The sequence below is a fragment of the Dermochelys coriacea genome, chromosome 4 (assembly GCF_009764565.3).
Source record: "Dermochelys coriacea isolate rDerCor1 chromosome 4, rDerCor1.pri.v4, whole genome shotgun sequence".
NCBI lineage: Eukaryota > Metazoa > Chordata > Testudines > Dermochelyidae > Dermochelys > Dermochelys coriacea.
The window spans coordinates 55,527,720-55,551,701 of record NC_050071.1 but is presented as its reverse complement, the minus strand read 5'-3'; the positions used below and the strand labels follow the sequence as shown (position 1 = coordinate 55,551,701).

At 40.9% G+C, this 23,982-nt stretch overlaps 2 long non-coding RNA genes across 3 annotated transcripts in view; one reads left to right on the top strand and one right to left on the bottom strand.

Moving 5' to 3' along the window:
• Positions 1-23,982, bottom strand: part of LOC122459785 — a 107,133-nt gene that overhangs the window by 15,177 nt on the left and 67,974 nt on the right. The gene's annotated exons all lie outside the window — the stretch shown is intronic.
• LOC119854615 lies at positions 16,780-19,631 on the top strand. 2 transcript variants are annotated; one of them, XR_005292539.1, is made up of 3 exons: positions 16,795-16,855; positions 17,551-17,826; positions 17,989-19,631. It is a non-coding gene; the product is annotated as an uncharacterized LOC119854615 (long non-coding RNA). The 2 variants fall into 2 exon arrangements; XR_005292538.1 differs by having other exon boundaries at positions 16,780-16,855; positions 17,551-19,631.

The window sequence follows — 23,982 nt, the reverse complement described above, 5'->3', positions numbered from 1 at the left end:
TCATAAGAGATGGTCAAATTTTTTCAATATTTGATGAAATTTCCAATTTCTGACTTTCAAATTTTGCATTTTGGGGCGGGAAATAGAAATAAATGTCAAAAACAAGTTTGACAGAATGTTGTCTTGTTCAAACAGCTTTACTTTTCACAGAGCATTTTAATGGTTTAGATGTATTTGAAGAAGGATCACACTGGATATGCAGCAGTGTGGCTCAGAAAATCATTGACCATTGGTGAAATGATGAAAGGTTACAAGGCATGTGCAAATTGACATATGCTTGCCATGTTAATGAATCCAAAGGTTATGGCTTAGATCCATAGCTTCCATAGGACTTGGCAAAAAAACCTTCCCAGTGATTGGTTAAGCAGAGAATTTAGAGTATAAAGAAAGAGCAAAAGAGTTCTGGCACAATAGTATCTCAAGCCCTTCCTTACTGTATTCAGTATTTCAAAATTGTGGCAATAGCAGAATTTCTTTGACTGGGGATTTCACAGATAGCTTTAGAAGGAATCTGTCACAGGTAATTTCTTTATTAATCTAGATGCAGGTTGACCAATCCATACCAGAAATGGTGTCCTGCTGCCTCAGTGAACCACTTAAGGGTATCATATCTTATCCTATCCTTTGAATACAGGAAAGAAAAATCATACTGACCTAATGTTGTCTGTGTAACCTTTGAGTTGCTAAACTACCCATAACACATGGATGTTCTGAATATAATTTTAGCATGGAAGAAAATATAACAAACCCATGATCCAAATTGCTACCAGAATGTGCAGAGCATCTGGCATTTTTAAATGTGACCTGCCAAGATTTCATAGGACAACAAGTTTACTTTTGTTGGAGAGGCTGCATAACTTTCTAAAAAACTGAACAATGACTGAGATGTTTCACTGCATGTCAGGGATTAATTGTGTTCGTGCTCTCTTCTGGTTTTGCCCATGTTGTTCTGTTGTTTCCGTTGCTCCATGAGAATTTGAAGTGGGTGGAAAAGTTGTTCCGCTGTGATTCTGTGGCTCCTGTCTGTACCAAGAGCTTGCACTCACAACTATGTCTCATTAACAATTCTAATTTATAAAACATTAAAAATTCTAAAAGCAGATTAATCAGTTTCAACTTTCTGTGACAAATACCACGGCCCTTTTCCATGCAGAGCCACATAAAAGGACTTTGGATCAGAAATATGCATTAAATTAGGATAAAGTCTACTAACAGTTCCATGATCACCAGTGAAACAAAAATAGCACCCAGACTTTCTTATGCAATGGGTAGCTATAAATTTTGTGCATTTTCCCCCAACACACACGCTATATTCTCTGTGTGGCACATTGATTTCCATTGCAATCTAGCAGCTACATTGTCTCTGGGCAACTGGTCACTAGTCTGGGAGAATGTCCCTGCCTTGCTATCAGAACACAAAGTTATCTTTCATCGTTATTTTCACTGCAGGCATAACGCAGACTTGATGGGAAAAAACATGGGGTCACATCCTCTGGACCTGCCATGCTGCACTCAGTACATGGTCAGAAGTCCCTGATTTGAAAGGTTCAGAGGGGTCTTTTTGTCACCTTTGTGACCCCTTTCCCCAAATTGGGGGCCCAGCTGCATGATCTGGTGCCTCAGGGTTGTCCTGACTTTTGCAGGCTGAACAGGGTCCCCAAAAAGTTATTCTAGTAGCCAGGGACTTCCAAACATAGAGTGCCTTGGCTAGATCCCCTTTTTCTTGAACACGCATCCTGAGCCAGGGACTGGGTGGGAAGTTGCATGCATAATACATACATACATACTGCTACAGCACACAGGGAATCTCAAGTGGTTGAGGAAACCTGCTTTAGGGCAGCTTTGCATTGCCAGACCAGTGGAAAGCAGCGAGAGTAGGGATGAGGATCTTGCCAGTTAATTTTTTTAAAACTTTAAAAAATTTTCTCTTGAAAATCATTTGGGTTTCATCTATGAAGAAAAAAGGATTCACAAAAGTTAATGCAAAACTTCAGACTGTGCTGGATTCCCCCTTCCTTGGAGTATGAAGTGAGCTGTAGCTCACGAAAGCTTAAGCTCAAATAAATTTGTTAGTCTCTAAGGTGCCAGAAGTCCTCCTTTTCTTCCTCCAGATGGTGTTTCCCACATTTTTCAGTTGTAGGAGTCAGATCTTTCTAACAGAATTGGTTATTTTTAGGAAAAATATAATTAAAATCCAAAGTGCTTTTACAACATGATGATGGTGAAATTGAAGAGCAAAAAGATGAGCAAAATGGTTATGTGCATGAGATATTACATTTGTCGGATCTGACATTGACTTCTAGTTCCAGAGATACATGATGGCTATATGAAGGAAAGAAGCTTTATTTACTGTAGAATTATATATACACTCACAAGGCTTTTCCAGGCCTCTAGACACATTCACCAAATAGTAAGACTATGATAAACTAATATAATAAAAAAGTCAGCACCTTCCCTGAAACCAGAGTGCAATGCCCCTGACTCCACATTCACAATCCCGCATCCCACCCCTCAGCTCAGCCCTCCATCTGCAAAAGCCTGAGAAAAGAGATGTGCTTTGCAGCATGCCTTGAACATCAACAAAACTGGATGCTAAATACCAAGTAATCATTAGGGCCTGATCCAATGAAGCCTCGTATTGAAGCCTCATATTGTCTTCAATTGGCTTTGGATCACCTCCTTAATTCATAATGAGTTATTCTGACTTTCAAGTTGTTAGTTCTGCAGAGATACTGGGCTTTAAATGATGACAGTGGGGTTAAGCTAAAGTATAACAATTGTTTAAAAGAAACTGGCTCTGACTCACTTTGTAGATCTGCAGGCATATGGGGCCAGATTCTGGTTTGTGTTCCAGCTTCTTTGCACTGCTTGAGTGGCACAGATGGGGGCAGAAAGCAAGCAGAACTGAATTCCCTAGCTTGGGAGCTCTCAGCTGGTGTGGAGCTGGCCCCTTCACCTCCCTCTCTCACACTTTGTCTCAGCTCAGGGATTAGGCTGAGGTTGGGTATGAGAAGGGAAGTGATGTAGTCACAGCACGCTGCATTCTGGTTATGCTCAGCTGGCACCTGGCCCCTAAAGGAGATTATCAGGCAGAAGTTAAAGAAGCCTCCAAGATGCTCCAGTCTGCTCCAAGGGCCAGTGTATGATCTCTGCCCCTTTAGAATCAAGGAACTGTAACCAGTTCCCTGATGGCCCTGCTGTTCTGAGATTCCTCCCTTGTTAATATTAGATCACATTAGGCCACACTATATCTATCTTTATATAACCGATACTCTTCTTTCATGGACTGTCTCAGTATTAGAATGTATTTATTAAATATACTGGGCCAGATTCCTAAGTACAATCCAAATGCTTTGTGGAGAGGTGCAAAAAAGTTTGAGCATGCCAATGAATCTAGTCCAATATGTTTTCTTTCAGTTAACAACTGTCTAGTACTTGCAGTGTTTAGGCTGTTACAGACTGCAGCTAGCATTGCATTTAACTACACCTTTAACATGAATCATAAAACAGATTTCCAATAGCTGTAGTATTAAATTTGTCTCCTTGAATGCAGTGGAAAAAGTGACTTTCATGCTTTTCTATATGTTTACAGCAGCATAAATAACACACTGATGTGAAGTGTTTTAAGTACAGCAATGGGCTACTTTAAACAAAGTAGTGAAAATATATAACTTACAGTGTCCAGTTGTTTTGATTTCTTTCAAGGGTAAGATTTCCCCTGTCTGATTTAACTTTTAACTTTGCATAACTTAAAAAAAATCCCTGTGTACTCTACCTCAAAGTGAAATGAAGTTCAAAGTCAGATGAAGGCTACATGATGAAAACAAGAATGAATAAAAACTGTGTGGTATAGCTACTTGCTTGATTTTTAGGCTTTATGGATGTACCAAAATTTCAATCTTGGATTGCTTTAGTGTCCAAGGGCTGTCAATTCTTGTGACAAAGCAAGGTTTGAGTAGCTTCTTAAAGAAGGAGTAACTCTCTACTTACTGAGAAGACTTTTTGTTAGTTAGTACCATCTGATTCTAGTCAAAAGCCCGCAAGTACAATAGTATTTTATTACACTCCACTAGTTGTATATTGCTATGAAATGAATCATTGCTAAAAAGCCTATTCTAGAGTTGCATCCGTCTCATGTATTACATAAATACAGTTCATTGATTTTTGCATACAAACTGATCACTTGTTTAAACTGTCAATGTGGAAGGTAGAAAACATTTTCTTCAAATCGATTTCCATCTTTTAAAGTTGAAGGATGAATAGAATTTCTTTAAAGAGTGTTTTGTTTTCTGGTGTATAATATATACAGATATCTGAACATTTCCTGGCTCTTCCACACTCATGGGGCCTGGGATATTTTGTCATAAGCACTGGTTCTAGAAATTCAAAATCATGAATGTATTAAAAGGTAGTGTTTTCGCTTAATCAAAAATGCAATCGGTGCTCTTGAATGTTCTGCTTCACTGAACCCTTCAGACACCACATATGGAACCAGTAAAGGAGTACTGTTTCTTCCCTGAAATGGGCCATGCTGTTTCATTTGAAACGACATGTGTTTCTGCTGGGTGTTCTGTGGTTCTGTCTCAACAACATTACTCAGAACTCAAATACAGCAGGTATCAGCCAAGGAGCTCTCAAGTATCTGAGGGACAAATAAATCATATTTCCATGAAACACCCTTCTCTTTCAACTAGCTACATAACCATACGTTTAGACATTTAATACTTGGAAGAAGTAGTCTAAGCGGTTCACTCTTCTTAAAAATGAGACGCCAAAGGGCTTCCAGTAAGAGCTAAATCAAAGTCACAGGAGTGAGGTTGAAGCATCTGTCTGAAATGCTCAAAAGCATCAGAATCAAACCCTTTAATTGTGTCTGTGGCTTTGGTGACCTCTAGTGTTCAATGGAGAGAATACTAGTTCAAGGTCTCAATTCCCGAGTTTTTCTTCTCATCAAAATGAGATATAGTAATATGCAGTAATGCTGTGTCTGTGTTGGTCCCAGGATATTAGAGACACAAGGTGGGTGAGGTACACTCTGAGTTGGTTTTCCAGACTGGAAGGAGAGCTCTGTGTAAGCTCGAAAGCTTGTTTCTCTCACCAACAGAAGTAGGTCCAATAAAAGATATTACCTCACCCACCTTGTCTATATAGTAACATAATATTTTCTGATTACAGTGCCATAAATCCTAAAATACATTTTCATCTCACTATATTTGGTATGCAAAATACATTAACTACTACATAGAACTTAAATCTTTACATGAACTTCAGTAATTTCACACTACAGCCTACATATATTTGTGTTTTGGTTTACTTATTTTAGTTTGCTGTTGTAAGGAGGGGTTTTTTTATGGGACAGAGGAAAGATATGTTTGGAAAAATATAAAGTCATCTTTTATGAAAATAAAAAATCATGGATTTCTATAAAATCTAGTTCAAAATGTTGCCATATCCTCCTGAAGCATGTAGCAGAAAACAAATTAGACAGTGACACTTGTTTACATATAGTGGTACTCACATTTATATTGTCTCTTTCATCTACGCATCCCAAAGCACTCCCCAAGTTTTACATACCTGGGTCACTTCCCTTACCAGTGAAAGGGAGCCACTTCTGCAGTAGCAGAGAGATGCTTTCAAGATCAATGCACAGCAACACTATCCAACAATTCAAGATGGATTTGAAACTACAGAGGAAATCTAGGTAGGCCACATTGTTGTTAGCCAGTTCGAATTTAGCCAGGAAAGTGGGGAGAGGTTAAGTCTTTTCTGTTGCAAAAATATCCAGTGGTCAAGAACTCAAGATTTTAGGCATTTTGACACATCCAGCTGCATAATAGTTCCTAACTTAGGACCAGATTGACCTTTCCTATGGATAGAGGCATAGAGAGGAAAACTCTCACCTCATGGATTTCCTTCCAAATTGTTTAATCAAATAGAGGGAGCCTCATTGGATCAAACTGAAGTTCTACCTCCAAAACCCACAGATTCTCTGACATGACTAGAGGTAAGGACCATCTATGCTGGCCCTGGAACCCGCAAATACTTCAGCAACATGACTCTACTGGACCCCCTCATGAAGTGACCCCTGGAATCCTCCTTAAAGTCGGGCTCCCCTCTTCAGTAAAACTTGAATAGCAATGATCTTTCCTTATGTGCAGGTTATCCCATAACTGCCTGCTGCATTGTTTCTGGCACTTCTCTCAGCAGCATTTGCCGCTGTCCACCCTTGGAGAAAGGATTCTATACTAGATGGACAATTGTACAATTAAAATAACAAAAACCCAGGCAACAACAAAGATAAGGGGCCAGATCCTCGGCTGGGGTAAAATATCATAGCTCTATGAATTACAGCTGAGCTACAACAACTTTGATACAAGTTGAGGATCTGGCCCAAGGTTCCAACTGCAATGTTAACTTAGCTATCATGCATAATACACGTCCGTCAGCCTCAACAGAAGTATGCTAACTTGCTTTAACAAGAAAAGAGGGATAGAAAATGGTACATATGGGGAATGCTGCTAAATTAATATAGTTGTTGTTGACCTTGAAGGAAATCATGACTCCTATTAAAGTCAATAGGAGTTTTGCCATTCACGTCAATGAAGTCAGGATTTCAGCCCTTACTGTTGTTTTTTGACTTTGTGATTTTTAACTGTGCAACCTTTGCACTGTGTTAATACTTTTTTGGCCCATAATTTCTAAGATTGTTTTTTTGTCTTTTTAAGGAAGAAATGAACAAAGGGTAAGGAAAACAATTCCCCAAGACAAGGGTTAATGCATTTGCAAAGCTTCCAAGGTCGGCCACTAGTTAATAACCAACCACCATTCAGTAAAGCTGGTTGAAAATGTTCTATCAAAGCTTTTTTCCTAATAAAACCATGTTCTTTTAAAAAACAAATATGCAGGAAATTTTTTATTCATTCATTCAAAATTTTTCAATTTGGGGGACAAAAGCCCCACCCTCCGAAAAACCTATAAATGTTACCAAAATGCCAAATAAATAAATAAAATAGATGTTCAGTTTTTTGTTGAAAAACTAGGGGATATCTATGAAAAGTTTTGAGAATATTATTTTTGTTTCTTTTGAATTATTTTGTGGAAAATATTTACCAGCTCTACTATTTGGGATTTAAACCTTATCTGTAAGTAATGATGAAGGAAATGGGACGTAGTCTGGAGTGATGAAATAAATCCCGTGGCATAAGATGAAGAATGAGATATATTCTAGATACTGAAAATATATACTTTATATTGATGTAGGAGATGAAAGTATTTTACACTGTGTTAGCCCAAGGAAAAAGATGTTTGGATCTATATTTGGTTTAGGCTAGAGTTCAAATTCAAGGCCAAACTACAACTAGGATTTTGATATTTGGTACTACAAATCTTGCAAGATTTTGCTCCCAAATGATGGAAACCAGTTGTTCTGATGAGATTGCTATTATTTTGAGCTGTATTAAACTTTGATCTAGGAAACAGAGCCCTTCTAGTTTTGTATTCCATTCCATCTCCAATTAAAACTGCAATAAACATTACCCTTATAATGTATTAATTACTCTCATCATTGCAGCCAAGAAACAGTGCAGCATATAGAAGAAGTTCTTATAACATGGAATATTTTCCCACTTTTATTTTGAACATGGGATTGTTCAGATATCTCATTTTAGATCCTTCTGAACAAATGTGGTGACATCTGCCCACTTTCATTATTAAGCTAGTGAATTAGCCGCATATTTTTTTAAGTTAGCAGAAAAATGAGCCATTTTAAAATTATATTAGTCCTTTTCTGTCCACACGGTAACTGGCCCTACAAACCATATTTTATAGATCTTCTGTGCCATAATTGTTTATCTTTTATTTTGAAAATAGGTATACGTGCATAATGTGGTATGAGTGTAATACACTCCACATTTTTTCCACAAAAAAAGACAAACTGAGCTCTAATTCTACAGTGCCTCTCATTTCAGTAACCTCTCAGAGGGTTATAGGAAAACAGCCACCGCCATCATTATGTGGCATATGTCAGCTACCCACACAAAAAACAATATTAACATAAGGTTTTAACGTGGCTTCATGTTGAGTTTGGGTGGGTATGGCCCTGTCTACACTGGAAGTTTTATCTTTGCTAGGAAATTACTTTATTACAACAGAAGTCTGCAAACGCTTTCTGCCAATGTGGGCTAAACAATTGGCTGAGTCAATGTAGACCAGGCAAAACTGCTGTTTTAAAAACAGTAATAGAACATCTTTAAACTAATGCCCTAAGAGGCTAATGGTCTAGCTTCAAAGGACTTTAATGTTACCGTTACTGATAGAACAACAAACAGCTCTTAGATTGCTGAAAAACATCTGAGCATGCGTCAGAGCAAGGGAGTGCGGAGAGAAGGTGACAAGGAACCTTCTGCCAGAAGTGCGCACCAGGGCCAATCCATTTGCACCCTTGCAGACCATAAATGCTAGGTTAAAATCAATGTCAGGCAAGTCCAAGCCAATTATATGACTTGATTTCTGATGTAATATGGTGATTATGGGCAGTGAATGTAAGCAATCTAGGCACAGCATTTAAATCAGTGTGCAGTTTATGTATGGGTTTAGCAAGAGAGGCAAAATAAAGTAATTTGCAATAGTCTAATAAAGAGACTATATAGTATTGGATGAGTGAACTGGTTTTATTTTAAAGGAATATGACCAGCTAGAATCTTAGCCAAACACAAACCAGAACAATTTGCAAGCTCAGAAATCTTACGATAAATAGCTTGGAGCCCTACTTGATCCACGAATGTTCTGCCCTATTAGGCCTCTCTGCTACATAGAGATCTCATACAATTCTTGCTGGGCTCATAGGATAGTAAGTCTCTGGGGAGATTGAACTTGTTGCTGTCTTTTAATATTATGATCTTTAGTGGTTCTTTGACATCAGAAAAACAGTACATTCTCTGGCACTTCTGACCCAGGAGCCAACTGCTATCCTCCCAAGGAGTCTAGACAGTGTTTAAAACCGTGAATTCAAGGAGCTTTTGCCTAATTCTCCCCTAAGTGAAGGGTTTGGAGAGGGGCATGGAAGGGGTAGGGTGAGGGAAGCAGACTTGCAGTAGAAGTGGATCCACAGATTCCCATGGATCCCTATGATGCATCCTCCCACCCAACCAGCTAACTGGCCTCCTTCCATTATCATGACCACACAGCTCAAAAGGCAGCCGTTTTGTTTTTGACTATTTGGCGGCACCCTAACCCCCATTCCCTGTGAGGGGCACAAAGTGAGAATTACTGTTAGTCCCATCAGCAGTAACTTAAAAGTGGATTTTCATTCAATAAATCACCAGTTATCTAGCATGCCATTGAGAGTGGCTGCTCCTCTGCTCGACCGTGGCTCAAAGCAGTAGAGGCCTGGCCTTGACAAAGTTAGAGCACTGGTATCTTCATGGCCTCTGAAGGCAGGAGGGAATACTCAGTGGAGATGCTGCTCTACCCCTTCCACAGTTTTCAAGTTTTCTCTGCCATATTTTGTTGTTCTGAATAGCAGAGTATGTCCCCAAATTTGAAACGAGCAGCTTTCAGAACCTGTCTGAGACATCCAAACTTGCTAAGCCCCATTTTCATTATTGTATTATGGTTACCTTGGTGCCAGAAGCTGGGAATGGGTGACGGGACAGATCACTTGATGATTACCTGTTCTGTTCATTCCCTCTGGGGTACCTGGCATTGGCCACTGTTGGAAGACAGGATACTGGGTTAGATGGACCTTTAGTCTGACCCAATATGGCCGTTCTTATGGTAACAGAACACGGATTGCAGAATAAATGCTAAAGTTTAAATTAATTAAAATACATTAGGAAAAGGTTAAATCCAAGAATGTTGCAGTCATCATGAGAAAATATCCCTCAAACATTTCTTCTAAACATCTGGGAAATCTTAGCTTTAAAATAGTACAGCAGGCACAATGGAAAATCCTTGAGAGAGATGTCAGTTCTGATTTCACATGTGTTTGAAATCCTGTATTTTGTTTGTTTTTTTTTTCCTCTGGAGTTTTGAATTTGACAGCAACAGATATCTTAAAATAACTGACATGCTAGCTGTCAGCCTCTCCTTAACTTGCAGTCAATAGTGATTGAACCATATCACAGCCTGGGAATGAAATGGGTACATATAAAAATCTGACATTCCTCCTTTTGCAAATTAGGCTTGGCAATAAATTCAATCTACTACATTCAGTCTGTGAACTGAGACGAGTTGGGCCAGTTTAAGGTAATCATTAGGGCAAGATCTGTGTAGACTTTTGTTACATAAACCAAAATTTTCACCAGGTTTGAGGGTTTGTTTTGAACACAAAATTTGGCATTGTTTTACTGAAACCAGCTTAGCAAACCTTTTGAATAACTTGAGCTATATTTCAGGCTTAGTTTTGATTATATCTGGGCCTATTTTCAAATCTCTCTTTCCATGGGCAGTTGAGCAGGATCTATCATTTTGGGTGGCAGGCATGAGAAATTAGACAGTCTCACCTTACTTATGAACTCTGTGAACCAGCAACTGTTTTTTCATTACATTTGTTAGCAGTGTCTAGAACTACTGGGCACAGATCCTTGAGTGAGCACTACCACAATACAAATAAATAATAATAATGATTTCTACATGAAACCACACCAAATCGTTGGCTTCAGCTAAGTTTGGCTTTGAGTTTGGGGTAAGTTTGAATGCAAAATCAGAGTGAAACTCATCAGAAATAACCCCAAGTTAAAAGAAACAAACAAATCAAACAAAGCATAAAAGGTCAAACCCATTGTGAACCACAGGACTACGTTTTATATGGCTCCAGTTAGGGCTTAGTCCTTTTCTTCAAAGTGCAACATGCACAGTCTGTGTTACCAGGAAAAGCAGAAATTGCTTATGTATGCTTAATATGGCTCATAAAGAATAAAAACTTGTCCAACCCTCATTCCAAACTGAAAGAAGAGCCTCATCTAAGCTCTTGGCTAGGTTTCCAACCATTTTTTCAGGTTTCAGAGTAGCAGCCGTGTTAGTCTGTATTCGCAAAAAGAAAAGGAGTACTTGTGGCACCTTAGAGACTAACAAATTTATTAGAGCATAAGCTTTCGTGAGCTACAGCTCACTTCATCGGATGCATTTGGTGGAAAAAACAGAGGAGAGATTTATATACACACACACAGAGAACATGAAACAATGGGTTTATCATACACACTGTAAGGAGAGTGATCACTTAAGATAAGCCATCACCAACAGCAGGGGGGGGAAGGAGGAAAACCTTTCATGGTGACAAGCAGGTAGGCTAATTCCAGCAGTTAACAAGAATATCAGAGGAACAGTGGGGGGTGGGGTGGGAGGGAGAAATACCATGGGGAAATAGTTTTACTTTGTGTAATGACTCATCCATTCCCAGTCTCTATTCAAGCCTAAGTTAATTGTATCCAGTTTGCAAATTAATTCCAATTCAGCAGTCTCTCGTTGGAGTCTGTTTTTGAAGCTTTTTTGTTGAAGGATAGCCACTCTTAGGTCTGTGATCGAGTGACCAGAGAGATTGAAGTGTTCTCCAACTGGTTTTGAATGTTATAATTCTTGACGTCTGATTTGTGTCCATTCATTCTTTTACGTAGAGACTGTCCAGTTTGGCCAATGTACATGGCAGAGGGGCATTGCTGGCACATGATGGCATATATCACATTGGTAGATGCGCAGGTGAACGAGCCTCTGATAGTGTGGCTGATGTGGTTAGGCCCTATGATGGTATCCCCTCAATAGATATGTGGACAGAGTTGGCAACGGGCTTTGTTGCAAGGATAGGTTCCTGGGTTAGTGGTTCTGTTGTGTGGTGTGTGGTTGCTGGTGAGTATTTGCTTCAGATTGGGGGGCTGTCTGTAAGCAAGGACTGGTCTGTCTCCCAAGATCTGAGAGAGCGATGGCTCGTCCTTCAGGATAGGTTGTAGATCCTTGATGATGCGTTGGAGGGGTTTTAGTTGGGGGCTGAAGGTGATGGCTAGTGGCGTTCTGTTGTTTTCTTTGTTGGGCCTGTCCTGTAGTAGGTGACTTCTGGGTACTCTTCTGGCTCTGTCAATCTGTTTCTTCACTTCAGCAGGTGGGTACTGTAGTTGTAGGAATGCATGATAGAGATCTTGTAGGTGTTTGTCTCTGTCTGAGGGGTTGGAGCCTCAGACAGAGACAAACACCTACAAGATCTCTATCATGCATTCCTACAACTACAGTACCCACCTGCTGAAGTGAAGAAACAGATTGACAGAGCCAGAAGAGTACCCAGAAGTCACCTACTACAGGACAGGCCCAACAAAGAAAACAACAGAACGCCACTAGCCATCACCTTCAGCCCCCAACTAAAACCCCTCCAACGCATCATCAAGGATCTACAACCTATCCTGAAGGACGAGCCATCGCTCTCTCAGATCTTGGGAGACAGACCAGTCCTTGCTTACAGACAGCCCCCCAATCTGAAGCAAATACTCACCAGCAACCACACACCACACAACAGAACCACTAACCCAGGAACCTATCCTTGCAACAAAGCCCGTTGCCAACTCTGTCCACATATCTATTCAGGGGATACCATCATAGGGCCTAATCACATCAGCCACACTATCAGAGGCTCGTTCACCTGCGCATCTACCAATGTGATATATGCCATCATGTGCCAGCAATGCCCCTCTGCCATGTACATTGGCCAAACTGGACAGTCTCTACGTAAAAGAATGAATGGACACAAATCAGACGTCAAGAATTATAACATTCAAAAACCAGTTGGAGAACACTTCAATCTCTCTGGTCACTCGATCACAGACCTAAGAGTGGCTATACTTCAACAAAAAAGCTTCAAAAACAGACTCCAACGAGAGACTGCTGAATTGGAATTAATTTGCAAACTGGATACAATTAACTTAGGCTTGAATAGAGACTGGGAATGGATGAGTCATTACACAAAGTAAAACTATTTCCCCATGGTATTTCTCCCTCCCACCCCACCCCCCACTGTTCCTCTGATATTCTTGTTAACTGCTGGAATTAGCCTACCTGCTTGTCACCATGAAAGGTTTTCCTCCTTCCCCCCCCTGCTGTTGGTGATGGCTTATCTTAAGTGATCACTCTCCTTACAGTGTGTATGATAAACCCATTGTTTCATGTTCTCTGTGTGTGTGTATATAAATCTCTCCTCTGTTTTTTCCACCAAATGCATCCGATGAAGTGAGCTGTAGCTCACGAAAGCTTATGCTCTAATAAATTTGTTAGTCTCTAAGGTGCCACAAGTACTCCTTTTCTTCTTTCAACCATTTTTTGACACTCCTTTGTTCTTCCCAAAAATCTTCCTCCAATAATTTTGCTGAAATCCCTCTTATGGTCTCAGTGGACCTGGCAATTTCTGCTTGATCAACTCTTGTCCTTAGCTCTCTTGAGTCTGTTACTTCATTTGAGTCAGAAGAGTAGCAATGTGTTCTGGGATACACTGATCCAGAGAACTCATGAACATGAGATTTGACTAGACAAGTCAGGCAGAGCCCAGCAGGATAAGCACCAGATCTGATAGGTAACCCAGAGTATTAAATTAATAAAGTATTTTTAGAAGAGTTTGAATGGTGCTTTCACACCTCATGCTCTTCATGTAGAAATTATTTAATTTACAGGCAGGTGTGTGAGAGGTACTTTGGGGACCTGATACTCCTCTCTTTTGTGCTAGTTTCACATGCATGAAACTCCATTGACTTCACTGGAGTCATTCCTGATTTACAATGGTGTGACTGTACTTACTATTGTTCAGTATTGTAGTTCTTTTTAAAATAATTCTCAGATAGGAACTTCTCTGGTTCACCCTTTGCCATCTTCCATTTCCTTGCATGTTGGTTACAGCAATGGTACAGAGAGACCTAAAATACATGGGGCTACACGTGAGGTTATTTTCTGGTACAAAAAGAAGAAGGTGTTAACATACATGGCAACAGTCCCCAAATCTGAGATGGGACCTTTATTTGCCTCCAGCTCTCTTGAAGACCCTTTTGTTTAATCTGGGTTTCATGACTTGGGGCCAGTAAAGAGGGCAAGGAACCACTTCTCTCCACTTTCTGATCCCACTCAATTCTGGGTGGATTTCCAAGTGAGAATCCACTTAGGAGTTGTTGCTAGTCAAACTAGACATAACTCCCTCTACATGCTGCAGCCAACCTCCCACACAAAGGGAAGAGGGAAGCTTAGGGAACAGTGCAGAAAGCCTTAGTTTCTCTGTAGTGACTTCTGTGGGTGTCCCAAGATCTGTTTATTTCTGGGACCAAATCCCACTGCTAGTTCCACAGTGGGGCAAACCCTGCTCTTCTGGCAGAATTATTCTGAGGAAACTCAGTGTTGATATCCATGAACTTTTGTAGCCAACTATGGGGGAAAAAAAACTGTGTAAAGCCTTATGAAGGAGAGAGTGTAAAAGAGCACAGTTTGTATGACTCAATCTGTAATAGAAGCCATCTTAACCTGCCCCACTGGGAGTATTCTAGTGCAAAGGCAGTGGGCAGGGATGGGTGTGAGGGGCTCACTTTACTCTTAAAGAAGTGGTACATAGAAATCCGCCTTACAATTACATAGCTAGATACAGTACAGTTTCAAAGTTGAATGGTTGACACTTTTCTCAGTAATAAATGTCTCATTACCAATCTGCCACTAGAGGTCATTCTCCAACTCCAAATCACATACAGTAATGTAGGTGTAGCAATGTATGTGTGTGTGTGTGTTCCTTTGTATGCGTCCAAAAGGGGCTCACAAATCTGTCTGAACAATCTCATTTTGTTACAGAGCTGGGCAATCATTCTTCAGTTGTCATAAAATGCAACCACAAATTTTGCTAAAAGGGGCTGACTGGCTCACATGATTGATGATGTATTATTTTCTTCCCCCACTATCACTGTTGTATATCTAGTCCAGGTTGTTAGTGACTGAAAGTCTTTATATTATGACTGTTTGATGGAAATGATCTAGGAGGTGGCCCTCCACGGGTCACCTCTGAGGCAAGTTTTTGGAGCACCCTGGGAATACCTACCTGCTTTGTAGTTAAATAGACACATTTATTTTCAGGAGTTTGTTGCTAAGCAAAGGAGTTTCAGTATTAATCTGTCATGTTTCATTAATAGTAAATTCATTTAAAATAAAAACAAATTCAGTTACTTATTGCACAGGTTTCCTTTCGCTATGGTCCAATTTCTGAAGATATTTCTTTCGAGTTAGAGAGGAGGAGGATTCAACTATTTGGTGTCTGCTTTATAACATCCTATTGTCCATACAGTAACCACTGAACATTCATCAATATATCATATCCCACAACCTAAGGTACCCTGGCAGCACCACATCTCCCCAAACAAGATTATTTTATATATTCATAGATTCCAAGGCCAGAAGAGACCATTGTGATCACCTCGTCAGACCTCCTGCATAATGCAGACCACAGAACTTCCTCCGAACAATTCCCAGAGCAGATCTTCTGGAAGAAGATCCAAACTTGATTTAAAAGTTTTGAGTGATGGAAAATCCACCATGACCTTTGGCAAATTGTTGGAATGGTTAATTACTCTCATTGTTAAAAAATTACTCCTTATTTCCAGTCTGAATTTGTCTAGCTTCAACTTCCATCCATTGGAACATGTGATACCTTTCTCTGCTCGATTGAAGAGCCCATTATTACCTATTCCTCAAGTAGACCCTTACACACTATAATCAAGTCACCCCTTAACCAATGTGGCCTTCTTCCTCGATTGTGACTTTTTGGGCATCTAATAAGGTGTTCTTCAATTATTCCCAATCATTCACATTTTTCTGATTAAATTCTTTCTCCCAGCTGATTGGCTCGTAATTGTTTTCAGCTTTGTGAAATTGGCTCGATTAAAGTACCGAGTATCTATATTACTGGTCTGAACTTTATTCTGCTTGCACGTTATAAATGTGATCAAGATCATTTGTACCTAAGCAACCATTTTTTTTAGTTCAGTGATCAATTCCTCTCTATCTGTTAATACAGGATCTAATAAAGAATTCCCCTGTGTTGGCTGCAACACTTTTTTAAGTTAGGAAATTGTCATCTATAATGTTTAACAATTTCAAAAATGTTTTAGTACTGGCAGCATGAGACCTCTGGAGTTTTAGGAGCAAAGAAGGCTATTTGTAGGGACTGGGAACAAACCACACAGCAGGGACTGAATCCTAAGGCCTAAGCTTCTTGTGGCTGGATTTTTTTTTTTTTTTTTTGACTGGCTTGCACTGGCAGCTCAGGCTTCAGGGATGGACTCCTATGATGAAATAGTGACACCACTGAAGTCCATAGCAAAATTCCTATTGATTTCAATACAACCAGGTTTAAACTCCAGGAGAGTGGAGCCTTTAACCTATTCCTCCAGGAACCAGCCTCCTTCCAGTTCCCAGGCTCTGGATCTGGACTTGTGGCCAAAATTACTTCTGAATCGAAACTAAGTTTAGGTCGGTGATCTAAAAGCTACTGAGCTAGGCAGCTTTGCATTTACTTCTGGTTTTCAGTGTTTTAGATGGGAGGGCTGAGAAAATTGGAAGTGAGATGGGGAAAATCCAGCCCACCTGAGTTTCCAGTACTGATGTTACAATCTTATGGATTATAACAAAGGTGGGCAAACTATGGCCCGCGGGCCACCTCCAGCCCATGGGACCATGCTGCCCGGCCCCTGAGCTCCTGGCCCGGGAGCTAGCCCCCGGCCCCTCCCCTGCTGTCCTCCCTCCCCCTGCAGCCATGCAGGCAGCACTCTGGGTGGCGGGGCTGCACTCTCATGCAGGGCAGCACGGAAGCATGTCTGGCTCCGGCACAGCTCCCAGACATTCTGCTCTGAGTGGCATGGTAAGGGGGCCGGATAAGGGGCAAGGGGTTCTGGGGGGCAGTCAGTGAGCAGGGGGTGGTTGGATAGGGGGTGGAATCCCAGGGGGGCAGTTAGGGGTGTGGGATCCTGGGAGGGGGTGGTCAGGGAACAGGGGGCGGTTGGATAGGGCAGAGGTTCTGAGGGGGGGGCAGTCAGGGGATGGGGAGTGGGGGTGGTTGGGGTGGGGGTTTCGGGAGGGGGGGGTCAGGGGACAAGGAGCGGGGGTGGTTGGATGAGTGGAGGGTTTTGAGGGGGCGGGAAGTGGGAGGAGGTGGATGGGGGTGGGGGCCGGGGCCAGGCTTTTGGAGAGGCACAGCCTTCCCTACCTGGCCCTCCATACAGTTTCTCACCCCAATGTGAGGTGAGAAAAGTTTGCCCACCCCTGGACTATAATCTCAGTCAAGTTCCCAGTGGACAGATGTCCACATAACAGTGAGTGCCCTTTATCTGACAGAGAACATCCTATTACACCAGGATCTGCTACTATGGTCATCATTATAATAGGAAGCCTAGAATAATTCTCTGCAAAATCCCACAATAATGGAAACCTCATCCCTGTAATATAAAAGCAAAGGAAAACCAGTGCCGTTCTGTGTCATTTAGGATAGATTTTATCTGATATCATTTTGCTTGATTTCAAAGATTTAACGCTTTGGCCCAAAATATTTTTTCTCAGGTGGCTCTTTGAAAAAATTCCTAGAAAGAGTAGTGGTGAAAGCAGAAGAGTTGGGTCTAAAGACATCACATGAAAAGCCAAAGCCAATGCCTAAGTCTGTTGTAAAGGCAAAGATATCGCTACCCAAATCGCAGGCAGCATTGGTATGCATTGTACACTTCAAATACGCGACTAGTATCACTGCAAGGGACTTTAAACATCAGTTAGAGATCCAACATAGAACTGGACTTGTGACTGCTGCTCACGTGACATTCAGCCACATCTGGAAAAACAAAGGTATTACCATGTAGTGTAAACTGAAATTGCTGCAGTCTTTTGTTGTTAACCTCTTGCTGTATGCATGGGAGACATGGATGTTAAGCAAACAGGACATTAAGAGGCTTTCTATCTTTGAATTGAAATGCTGCAGGCAATGCATGTTAGCTATATCTCCCGCAGGACAAACGAAGAGATATTCACCTGAATTTACAGCATAACTGGAGTGACACCTGACATCAAGATGATCAAACAAAGAAAACTTCAGTTTGTGGGACATGCGGGTTGAAGGAGCGGAGGAAGATTGCCAAAGCAAGTGTTGTAGGGGCTGGTGCCAGTGGCAAGGGATACCCGAAGGGGGCACTCAGTGTGGCTGGATGTGGGATGGTGTGTTTCTCACAGCTGTGTGAAGTCTGCTAAACATGAAGGAAGACTACTGGCCAGTGACTCTCATGTATTGTGTGTATTGCTCATTACGATGTGAATCTATAGTACTTTGCACTATGAGATAATGTGTGTGGGTATGTGTTCCTTGAAGTAGGAGTGCTAGAAATGCAGCAGTGTTCTATTCCTTTTAAATATATTGCTCCAAAATAGAGGAAAATTATGAGTAAACAAAACAAAATAAAGTCCACTTTGTAAGAAAGGAGATGCAGAAGGGCCCTGCACATGTGGATGAAGATTTATACAGTAGCATCCCACAGCATAAGCACCAGCCCCACCTCTCTGTGGCTCCGACGTGGAATCTGAGCTCCGCAAAACTAGGTACTAGCTAAGTGGGTAGGGGGTTTAGTCACAAGACAGTTTCTATGAGTTTTTTCTGTTCTTGGGGAAGCTCCAAGCAGAGATAACACCATAGCTTGACAAACTATGCAGGAGGTATGGTCGGTAGCAGGTGAAAGAAAAACCAGTGGCAGCATGCCAGGGTAGACTGCTGTTCTATTTGTGTTGTAGGGGTAGTTTAGAGGAAACATATGCTGAGATCCACAAAAACTGGTTTTATTTTCTCTCATGGATCCTCAGCCTCTGCAAGAAGAGATGTCTATGCCCCTGCTGAGCATCCATTCTGCCCCCAAACCTTCCTGGAGGGGATGATGTGACAAGCAATGACTCAAAAAAGACCATGCGGTGATATGGATCAGTGTTTCATTTCACGCAGGCCATCTGACCCACCAAGGAATCTGGCTCGAAAAAGGGAGCATATGTCCATTAATGTCTGCTCATGGCCATGGTGTCCAATTGCTGGGAGAGTTTTTTATTATGGAACAGTGGGAATGAACATCTTACACTAGAAACTCAACAAACAGTTTTGATCTTTGTGGATACCAGGGCTTTCATAGCATTGTAACTGGAGATTCTATTATATGTGAACTTGAGTGAAGAGCCTACTTCTTTGTGTCTTTCTGCACTTTTTCTGTATTCCCCTGTGTTTGGATTCATATTTTATTCCTGTGTTTTCTCTCTTCATTTATATTTGGATGTTTTCTAAGTTCATAAAAGGGAAATTATTAAGATAAATAAAGTTTAAAAAACCCTAAACTGTTGAAGACTAATTAACTATAGATTTAGTGCATACTGGAAATTTTCTGGATGATTTGCTTGCCATTTATTTTAATTTTAGTAAAATCTTTTTAAGTGACCACTCAGGCAACAAGAAATAGCTTGTGGTGGTCTTCTAATAAAACCTGAGCAGCACGTATTCCATTATATCTGCAGACGCTTTGGAACTGTCTCTTAAGACAGGAGGTTACCTAATAAGAGTGGTCTTGTGCACTGGCTTCACAGTCGTTATCTAGAATCAAGCATAAATAAAGTATAAACTAAAATGAAAGTGGTTTCTAATTTATGTACTGAGTTATTTGTACATTCATGTCTTAGCTGTTGTCTTATGTCTAAACAGAAAATTTCAATGAAGGTATTTTAAAAATACTAACTAGATCCATGTCTCATGTTATGTTAGCACTTAAAAAATTTAACCTCAATATATTAAACTGTGGCTGAAATTTTCAAACTTTGTTCCCAGTGTTAGGTTCCTTAGTCTGAAAAATCTGGCTGCTGCTATTTAAAAGGAGATAATTACTTATAATGCTCTAGATGCAAGGAGTCTGAAGGCAGGTAGTTGAGTTATTTTTTCCATTTTATTTTAAAAATACAGACATGTCAGGATGTCTAACTGCAGAGTTGGTATTCTGACCCGATAAAGAAGTGACCTTAACACAAAAAGAGCAGCTGAGCACCAATAGTTATTCTGGATGCTAGAGAAGCTAGTTCTCCCACTAAAAGGTTCTGATCATGTGATAGTACTGGAATCACAATGCCTTCTGGGATTCACAGACCTACCCAGATTCATGTTACCTAGGTTTGTTCATTAACCAGAGTTACACACTGGAACAATGCAGACAAAGTTGACACTTTCCACTATTCAGTGGCATGGGTTCTTTGTGAGGAAAGAATAGGAATAAAGACCATGAGGTGGATTTACGCATTAATGAACTCCTCATTTATCCCATTTCTGCAAAGAGATTCATAGGAACTCGGGGTCCTTCCACACAGATTCCTTTTCAGGATCAGTGCCTGCTTTTAGCTTCGACAACACACTCATGTACAGGGGTCACGTGTTCTTTACATGGGACAACACTGGTGTCAGGATGAAGTGCACATTTCAGTCATGTGTTTTGCTTCCAGTTTTATGATTTAAACCAAGTCTCCTCCTGCTGAATCCCCTGCCCATCACAAATGCCCAGTGATGTCAGAGGGAGCTCTAAGGCACTAAATTCTACAAATCACTTCAGCATGTGCTTAATTTTGGGCACACAGATCAATTTGGGACCCAGTTATTCCCACTGGTGAATATTTACTCTCATGAATAGTACCACTGAAGACAATAGATGCTATTTGTGTGACTAACTTCTTACCAGTGGGAATAAGGGGCTTGCAGTCTGACCCATAATTAGCCAAGTTGATTACAATGGGGCTGCTTATATTCTCATTCTCACGTTCTCAAGTGCTTCACTGCATAGGGCCCTAAGTGTTTGGAATATAAGGTCAGACACACCCTCTAATTCATCTTGCACTTGTGACCAGTTATTTACATAAAGATTTGTAACTGCTCAATAGAAGTTTATATATTTGAAAGTTTTATGAGTAAGAAATTTAATGAACATTAGCATTTTTTCACTGATTTTCCATGTAACTCTGATATATGAATCTCTCATGAAATTGAACATGTAAAGAATGAGATCCTGCAAAGTAATCTTGGTGAAGAGGAGACTCCTAGCTCATGTTCTGACTTCAGCTGGACTTTGCACATTAGTAAGTGGTAATTATTACTTGAAGGCCCTTAAATAGTATCACATACTGTAGAGGTAGCATTTTATGAGACACCAGTTAATCACTAAGACACAGTTGCTTTTCTATTCTGCATTTTGGAGCTGTTTGGTTTCATCCACTCTCACTTTATCAGTCCAAAACAGGAGCTTACAAGTAAGAGTCTCCAGCACAGTTCACGTGCAATTTTCAGAAATGACGTGAAGGAACATTTCTTGGAACATCTAATCCTGCATCACACATTTTTACTTGTAGTTGTTCCTAATGGCACTGAATACTGGGAAGCTGCTCTTTTTTGTACCCTTTCCTCCAAGAGATCTTGGAGTTGTGGATAGTTCTCTGAAAACATCCACTCAATGTGTAGCGGCTGTGAAAAAGCGAACAGAATGCTGGGAATAATTAAGAAAGGGATAGATAATAGGACAGAAAATATCATGTTGCCTCTATATAAATCTATGGTACACCCACATCTTGAATACTGTGTGCAGATGTGGTCGCCCCATCTCAAAAAAAAGATGTATTGGAATTGGAAAAGGTTCAGAAAATGGCAACAAAAATGATTAGAGGTATGGAACAGCTTCCGTATGAGGAGAGAGTAGTAAGACTGGGACTTTTCAGCTTGGAAAAGAGACGGCTAAGGGGAGATATGATTGAGGTCTATAAAATCATGACTGGTGTAGAGAAAGTAGATAAGGAAGTGTTGTTTACTACTTCTCATAACACAAGAACTAGGGGTCACCAAATGAAATTAATAGGCAGCAGGTTTACAACAAATAAAAGGAAGTATTTCTTTACACAACGCACAGTCAACCTGTGGAACTCCTTGCCAGAGGATGTTGTGAAAGCCAAGATCGTAACAGAGTTCAAAAAAGAACTAGATAAATTCTTGGGGGCTAGGTCCATCAATGGCCATTAGCCAGGATGGGCAGGAATGGTGTCCCTAGCCTCTGTTTGCCAGAAGCTGGGAGTAAGCGACAGGCGCTGGATCACTTGATGATTGCCCGTTCTGTTCCCTCTGAGGCACCTGATACTGGCCACTGTCGGAAGACAGGATACTGGGCTAGATGGATCTTTCGTCTGACCCAGTAGGGCCATTCCTATGTTCTAATTCTAGTAAAATCATAGTGCTGTAAGTTTGGGCAGATGTGTGAACTCCCCCAGATGTTTTTTCTGAATAGCTACGTTGACTTGAACTGTGTTCAATTCTGACATTTGAAAGATACAAACATGGAGCCCAGTGCAGTCCCAGAGCATAGCACTCCATGCTGTGGCACTGCAGTCACCCCAATTCATTTTCTCCCATTCTTGGTTTTCTAGCCACTCGTTCCCTCACTTGTGGGCTGAATAATTGAGCCCTTATACAAAAATATAATTCTCCCAGCCTTCTCCCCTCCTTCCCCCCCCCCCCTCCAACTTCAGGGCTTTCAATATACTCTGGCTTCAGGCTCTGGCTCTCTCTCAGCTCCCCACTTCCTTCTGAGCAAGGGAGCTCTGATGGTCTCGCTTGGAGAGGCCTACTCCTGGGATAATTCCTACCCCTTTCCCTGGGCTCAGACTCCTTCTCTTGGGACAAAGTCTCCACAGCCCTCCTACTTGGGGCTGTGTTTGAATCCCAGCCATTGATCTTATCAGAAGAAGGCTTTTCTTCCTACTCTAGGTTTTCATTGACTGAGCTCAGAACACTTCTTTTTAATCCTTAATGGTAGTCACGTGATTCAGGCACCTGACCCTCCTCCCCATCCCATTTTAGTCAGGTGATCTTTACAAGATCTACATGTTCTTAAAGGGGACATGCTTTGGAATGGGACTCGCTTGTCCAATAGCCCATTACCCTTTTAGGATCTGTATATTCAATGGAGGTCATTGATGGTAGATTATTCTGAGATGCTGCTGGGAACAGTCCTCCAACAGAAGTATCCTGAATCATGAGAGATACTGTTCATCCCTTGAGTACAGGGATCAAATTTCCACACAAACAGTCATACAGCTGTGCACCAAGACAGCAGGATCTACATCTCCTATACTGAGGTCCTGGGATTGCTTTTGCATGGCAAGCTCCAACCTTCGCCTACCTGGGCATGGCTGGTGAACATGTGGGTGCATTTGAGCTCAAATTCAGAAGCAAGTCAGAGAAAGTGTGCTAATGGCCAAATTTCATATTCTCTGAATTTGCCTGCACCCCCCGATATGTACCCCAACTCACTGAAAATCAAATGGCATTCTGTACATGCAGCATATAGCTGGGCTAGAATTACTGCCTTGTCTTTGGGCCTATCATTAGTTTCTTCAGCTACACTTTTTTTGAAGGGGCAATTCCTGTTTTTCAAACATTTAGACCCTTCCAGTTTGTTCTGCATAGGATATCCATGCACCTAGGGAGTTCTATCTCGGGGGATACAAGTGCACATGCATGTTTGCATTTTTTGAAAATTTAATTCCAAACATTTTTTGTTGTATTGTCAGCACATGCACACGTCTCAATAAAAGGGTTTGCTTTATTGCCTGAGTTTATCGCAGTTTTATTTGAAGATACTGCACAGGCTATGTTCTAACCCAGACTGAGTCGATGTTCCTAAGTCAGCACAGCTGGAAAACTGGGCCACAATTCTGGGAGGCACTCAGGTCCCACCGATAGAAGGCCCTATATAGTTAAATTAGAAAGATTAGTAATATCAACTGCTATACCTGAGCTGAACTTTCTAGTGTGGATGCAGGAGGTATTTTTAAACCCTTTATAGAAAATATATTAATTATTTTCATGAAATGCAGAATATTTTGGAAGGGACTGTGGTCCAGTGATTAGCGCAAGGGACTGCAATTGTTTTGTTGTATGATCTTCAAAAAATTTTA